Source organism: Chiloscyllium punctatum, chromosome 15, assembly GCF_047496795.1.
Source record: "Chiloscyllium punctatum isolate Juve2018m chromosome 15, sChiPun1.3, whole genome shotgun sequence".
In the NCBI taxonomy this organism is placed as follows: domain Eukaryota; kingdom Metazoa; phylum Chordata; class Chondrichthyes; order Orectolobiformes; family Hemiscylliidae; genus Chiloscyllium; species Chiloscyllium punctatum.
Genome location: NC_092753.1, coordinates 102,136,724 through 102,143,693, shown reverse-complemented (window position 1 = coordinate 102,143,693; position 6,970 = coordinate 102,136,724).

The window sequence follows — 6,970 nt, the reverse complement described above, 5'->3', positions numbered from 1 at the left end:
CTGAGTGGAAGTGGACAAGGGGCTGCTGGGTAAGTGAGGCTTTATATTCGGGCGGTTGCTTTACCCAAAACACTACTCGGGTAGTGTCTCCCACCCATCCTCTTCCTCGAACCAAAAAAAATGTTCTGTGTGTCAGATTGGTAAGGTGGTTCGTTTCTTTTTTTCTGAGTTTTTCAGTAGTTTCGTTGGGAATTTAGAATAGTGGGAATGGAGGTGAGGGCAGTTGAATGTTCCTCCTGCAGAATGTGGGAGGTAAGGGTCACCACTAGTGTCCCTGCTGACTACATCTGCAGGTAGTGCACCCAACTCCAGCTCCTCAAAAACCGCGTTAGGGAATTGGAGCTGGAGCTGGATGAACTTCGGATCATTCGGAAGGCAGAGGGAGTTATTGAGAGGTGTTACAGGGAGGTAGTCACTCCTCAGGTACAAGAAAAAGGCAGATGGGTTACAGTCAGGGGACGGAAAGGGAACCGGCAGGCAGTGCAGGGATCCCCTGTGGCCATTCCCCTCAACAATAAGTATATCGTTTTGGATACTGTTGGGGGGGGGGGAATGACTTACCAGGTGAAAGCAGTGGGGCACAGGGCTCTGGCACAGAGTCTGTCCCTGCTGCTCAAAAGGGAAGGAGGAAGAGGAGCAGAGCAGTAGTCCTTGGGGACTCAATAGTTAGGGTGCAGATAGGAGGTTCTGTGGGGACGAGAGAGACTCACGGTTGGTGTGTTGCCTCCCAGGTGCCAGGGTTCGTGATGTCTCTGATCCTGTTTTTGGGATCCTTAAGGGGGAGGGGGAGCAGCCCCAAGTCGGGGTCCACACAGGCACCAACGACATAGGTAGGAAGAGAGATGGGGATTTAAGGCAGAAATTCAGGCTAGGACGGAAGTTGTTGTCTCTGGTTTGTTACCTGGGCCACATGCTAGTGAGGCGAGGGTTAGGGAGAGAGAGGAGTTGAACATGTGGCTACAGTAATGGTGCAGGAGGGAGCGTTTTGGATGCCTGAATAATTGGGGCTCTTTCTGGGGTAGGTGGGACCTCTACAAACAGGATGGTCTTCACCTGAACCAGAAGGGTACCAATATCCTTAGGGGGAGAGTGGGGGCGGGAATTTGCAAACGCTGTTTGGGAGGGTTTAAATTAATTCAGCAGGGGAATGGAAACCGAAACTGCAGTTCAAGTATACGGGAGGATGAGAGTAGTAAAGTCAGAACCAAGATTTCAAGATCGCAAAAAGACACCGGCAAGCAAGAAGTTGGTTTGAAGTTTGTCTACTTTAACGCCAGGAGCATCTGGAATAAAGTGGGTGAACTTGCAGCATGGGTTGGTACCTGGGACTTCGATGTTGTGGCCATTTCAGAGACATGGATAGAGCAGGGACAGGAATGGTTGTTGCAGGTTCCAGGATTTCGATGTTTCAGTAAGAACAGGGAAGGTTGTAAAAGAGGGGGAGGTGTGGCATTGTTAGTCAAGGACAGTATTACGTTGGCAGAAAGGATGTTTGAGGACTCATCTACTGAGGTAGTATGGGCTGAGGTTAGAAACAGGAGAGGAGAGGTCATCCTGTTGGGAGTTTTCTATAGGCCTCCAAATAGTTCTAGAGATGTAGAGGAAAGGATAGCAAAGATGGGCCTTCATAGGATTGAGAGTGACAGGGTAGTTGTTGTGGGGAACTTTAACTTTCTAAATATTGACTGGGAATATGAGAGTTCAAGCACTTTAGATGGGCCAGTTTTTGTCCAATGTGTGCAGGAGGGTTTCCTGACAGAGTATATAGACAGAACAACATGGGGCGATGCCATATTGGATTTGTTACTGAGTAATGAACCTGGCCAGGTGTTAGATTTGGAGGTCAGTGAGTACTTTGGTGATAGTGACCACAATTCGGTTATGTTTATTTTCGTGATGGAAAGGGATAGGTATATACCGCAGGGCAAGAGTTATAGCTAGGGGAAAGACAATTACAATGTGATAGGCAAGATTTAGGATGTATAAGATGGGGAGGGAAACTGCAGGGGATGGGCACAATTGTAATGTGGAGTTTATTCAAGGACCAGCTACTGTGAGTCCTTGATAAGTATGTACCGTTCAAGCAGGGAGGAAGTCGCCAAGTGAGAGAGCCGTGGTTGACTAAGGAAGCTGAATCTCTTGTCAAGAGGAAAAAGATGGCTTATGTTAAGATGAGATGTGATGGCTCAGTTAGGGCACTTAAGGGTTACAGGTTAGCCAGGAAAAAAACAAGAGAGAGCTCAGAAGAGCTAGGAGGGGACATGAGAAGTCATTGATGGATAGGATCAAGTAAAACCCTAAGGCTTTCTATAGGTACATCAGGAATAAAAGAATGAACAGACTAAGATTAGGGCCAATCAGGAACAGTGGTGGGAGGTTGTGCATGGAGACAGAGGAGATAGGGGAAGCGTTAAGTAAATACTTTTAGTCAGTACTCACACAAGAAAAAGAATGTTATCATGGAGAATATTGAGATACAGGCTACTAGACTAGATGGGATTGAGGTGCATTGAGGTGTTAAGAAGGCATGTAATGCGTCAGCTTTTATTGGTAGAGGGATTGAATTTCGGAACCATGAGATCATACTGCAGCTGTACAAAACTCGAGTGCAGCCACATTTGGAGAATTGTGTACAGTTCTGGTCACTGTATTATCGGAAGGATTTGAAGGCTTTGCAAAGGGTTCAGAGGAGATTTATTAAGATGTTGCCTGGTATGAATGGAAGGTCTTATGAGGAAAGGTTGAAGGACTTGAGATTGTTTTCCTTTTGAGAGAAGAAGTTTGAGAGGCGACTTAATTGAGACATACAAGATAATCGGAAGATTAGATAGAGTGGATAGTGAGAGCCTTTTTCTTTAGATGGTGATGGCTGGCCTGATGGGACATAGCTTTAAATTGTGGGGTGATAGATATAGGACAGATGTGAGAGGTAGTTTGCTTACTCAGAGAGTAGTAGGGGCATGGAATGGCCTGCCAGCAACAGTTGTAGACTTGTCAACTTCACAGGCAGTTAAATGGTCATCTGATAGACATATGGATGAAAATGGAATAGTGTAGGTTAGATGGACTTCAGATTGGTTTCACAGGTCGGTGCAACATCGAGGGCCGAAGGGTCTGTATTGGGCTGGAATGTTCTATGTTCTATGTTCTAATGCTCAAGCACTCTAGCTGAGCCTTCACGTATCATCTGAACATAAGCCTTCTTCTTCCTCTTGACAAAAAGATTCAACTTAGTCATAGAGTCATAGAGATGTACAGCATGGAAACAGACCCTTCGGTCCAACCTGTCCATGCCGTCCAGATATCCCAACCCAATCTAGTCCCACCTGCCAGCACCCAGCCCATATCTCTCCAAACCCTTCCTATTCATATACTCATCCAAATGCCTTTGTAAATGTTGTAATTGTACCAGCCACCACCACTTCCTCTGGCAGCTCATTCCATACATGTACCACCCTCTGCGTGAAAACGTTGCCCCTTAGGTCTCTTTTATATCTTCCCTCTCACCCTAAACCCCATGCCCTCTAGTTCTGGACTCCCCGACCCCAGGGAAAAGACTTTGTCTATTTACCCTATCCATGCCCCTCATAATTTTGTAAACCTCTATAAGGTCACCCCTCAGCCTTCAACACTCCAGGAAAAATAGCCCCAGCCTGTTCACCCTCTCCCTGTAGCTCAGATCCACCAACACTGGCAACATCCTTGTAAATCTTTTCTGAACCCTTTCAGGTTTTACAACATCTTTCCGATAGGAAGGAGACCAGAATTGCATGCAATATTCCAACAGTGGCCTAACTAATGTCCTGTACAGCCACAACATGACCTCCCAACTCCTCAATACTCTTACCAATAACTCTGACCAATAAAGGAAAGCATACCAAACACCATCTTCACTATCCTATCTACCTGCGATTTCACTTTCCAGAAGCTATGAACCTGCACTCCAAGATCTCTTTGTTCAGCAACACTCCCTAGGACCTTACAATTAAGTGTATAAGTCCTGCTAAGATTTACTTTCCCAAAATGCAGCACCTCACATTTATCTGAATTAAACGCCATCTGCCCCTTCTCGGCCCATTGGCCCATCTGGTCCAGATCCTGTTGTAATCTGAGGTAACCCTCTTCGCTGTCCACTACACCTCCAATTTTGGTATCATCTGCAAACTTACTAACTGTATCTCTTATGCTCGCATGCAAATCATTTATGTAAATGACAAAAAGTAGATGACCCAGCACCGATCCTTGTGGTACTCCACTGGTAACAGGCCTCCAGTCTGAAAAACAACCCTCCACCACCACCCTCTGTCTTCTACCTTTGAGCCAGTTCTGTATCCAAATGGCTAGTTCTCCCTTTATTCCATGAGATCTAACCTTGCTAATCAGTCTCCCATGGGGAACCTTGTCGAACGCCTTACTGAGGTCCATATAGATCACATCTACCGCTCTGCCCTCATCAATCCTCTTTGTTACTTCTTCAAAAATCTCAATCAAGTTTGTGAGACATGATTTCCCATGCACAAAGCCATGTTGACTATCCCTAATCAGTCCTTGCCTTTCTAAATACATGTACATCCTGTCCCTCAGGATTCCCTCCAACAACTTGCCCACCACCAAGGTCAGGCTCACTGGTCTATAGTTCCTGGCTTGTCTTTACCACCCTTCTTAAACAGTGGCACCACGTTTGCCAACCTCCAGTCTTCCAGCACCCCACCTGTGACTATCGATGAAACAAATATCTCAGCAAGGGGCCCAGTAATCACTTCTTTAGCTTCCCTCAGAGTTCTAGGGTACACCTGATCAGGTCCTGGGGATTTATCCACCTTTATGCGTTTCAAGATATCCAGCACTTCCTCCTCTGTAATATGGACATTTTGCAAGCTGTCACCATCTATTTCGCTACTTTCTGTATCTTCCATATCCTTTTCCACATTAAATACTGATGCAAAATACTCGTTTAGTATCTCCCCCATTTTCTGCATCTGACACAATGGCCGGCTTGCTGAGCTTTGAGGGGCTTATTCTCCCCCTAGTTACCCTTTTGTCCTTAATGTATTTGTGAAAAAAAACCCTTTGGATTCTGCTGAACTCTATTTGCCAAAGCTATCTCATGTTCCCTTTTTGCCCTCCTGATTTCCCTCTTAGGTATACTCCTACTGCCTTTATACTCTTCTAAGGATTCACTCGATTTATCCTTCTTCAGTAAATCACAGCTCCCTCACTTGACCACTTCCTCCCTGCCTGACAGATACATACTTATCAAGGACATGCAGTGGCTGTTCCTTGAATAAACTCCACACTTCAATCGTGCCAAACCCCTGCAGTTTCCTTCCCCATCCTATGCATCCTAATTCTTGCCTAATTGCTTCTTAATTGTCTTTCCTTCAGCAATAAGTCTTGCCCTGTGGTACATACCTAATCCTTCCCCATCATGAAAGTAAACATAATCGAATTGTGGTCACTATCACCAAAGTGCTCACCTACCTCCAAGTCTAACACCTGGCCGAGCTCCTTACCCAGTACCAAATCTAATGTGGCCTCGCCCCTTGTTGGCCTGTCTACATACTGTGTCAGGAAACATTCCTGGACACTTTAGGGTGTAGGTTTGCTCGCTGAGCTGTAGGTTTGATATCCAGACGTTTCATTACCTGGCTAGGTAACATCATCAGTGGCAACCTCCAAGTGAAGTGAAGCTGTTGTCTCCTGCTTTCTATTTATATCTTTCTCCTGGTTGGGGTTCCTGGGGTTTGTGGTGATGTCATTTCCTGTTCATTTTCTGAGGGGTTGATAGATGGCATCTAGATCTATGTGTTTGTTTATGGCGTTGTGGTTGGAGTGCCAGGCCTCTAGGAATTCTCTGGCATGTCTTTGCTTAGCCTGTCCCAGGACAGATGTGTTGTCCCAGTCAAAATGGTGGGATCTCCGCGATCAGGATTCATAGCAGAAGCGGTAATGCAAAGACTAGAACAAACAGCCCTACCAACCATCAAACCAAAAATCTGGTTCCGCTACGTAGATGACACCTTTGTCATCACAAAACGAAACAAGATAGAAGAGACATTTAACATCATCACCAACACCCTCACAGGAATAAAGTTCACCAAGGAGGAAGAAACCGACAACAAACTCGCATTCCTGGGCGTCACAGTCGAAAGAAAGGACAACGGAGAACGACAAACCTGCGTATACAGAAAACCGACAAACACTGACCAAATACTTGACTACACCAGCAACCATCCCAACACACACAAACGAAGCTGTATCAGAACACTATTCCAACGAGCCACCTCACACTGCAGCACAGACGAACTTCGGCAAACAGAGGAGAACCACCTATACAACGTATTCAAGAAGAACAGATACTCAAAAAAATACACAGTGCGCAGATTCCTCAAGAACAAACCACGACAAGCAGACCAAACACAGCCAGAAACCCTAACCACCTTACCATACGTCAAAGAAGTTTCAGAAATGACAGCCAGACTACTGAGACCCCTCGGAATCCTAGGAGCACACAAACCCACCAACACTCTCAAACAAAAACTAACAAACTTAAAAGACCCAGCACAACCCATGGACAAAACCAACGTCATCTACAAAATTCCATGCAAGGACTGCCACAAACACTACGTAGGACAAACAGGAAGAAAGTTAGCCACCAGGATACACGAACACCAGCTAGCCACAAAAAGACACGACCCTCTCTCCCTCATAGCCCTACACACAGATGAAAAAAACCACCATTTTGACTGGGACAACACATCTATCCTGGGACAGGCTAAGCAAAGGCATGCCAGACAATTCCTAGAGGTCTGGAACTCCAACCACAACGCCATAAACATACACATAGATCTAGATGCCATCTATCAACCCCTCAGAAAACGAACAGGAAATTACATCACCACAAACCCCAGGAACCCCATCCAGGAGAAAGATATAAATAGAAAGCAGGAGACAACAGCTTCGCTTCACT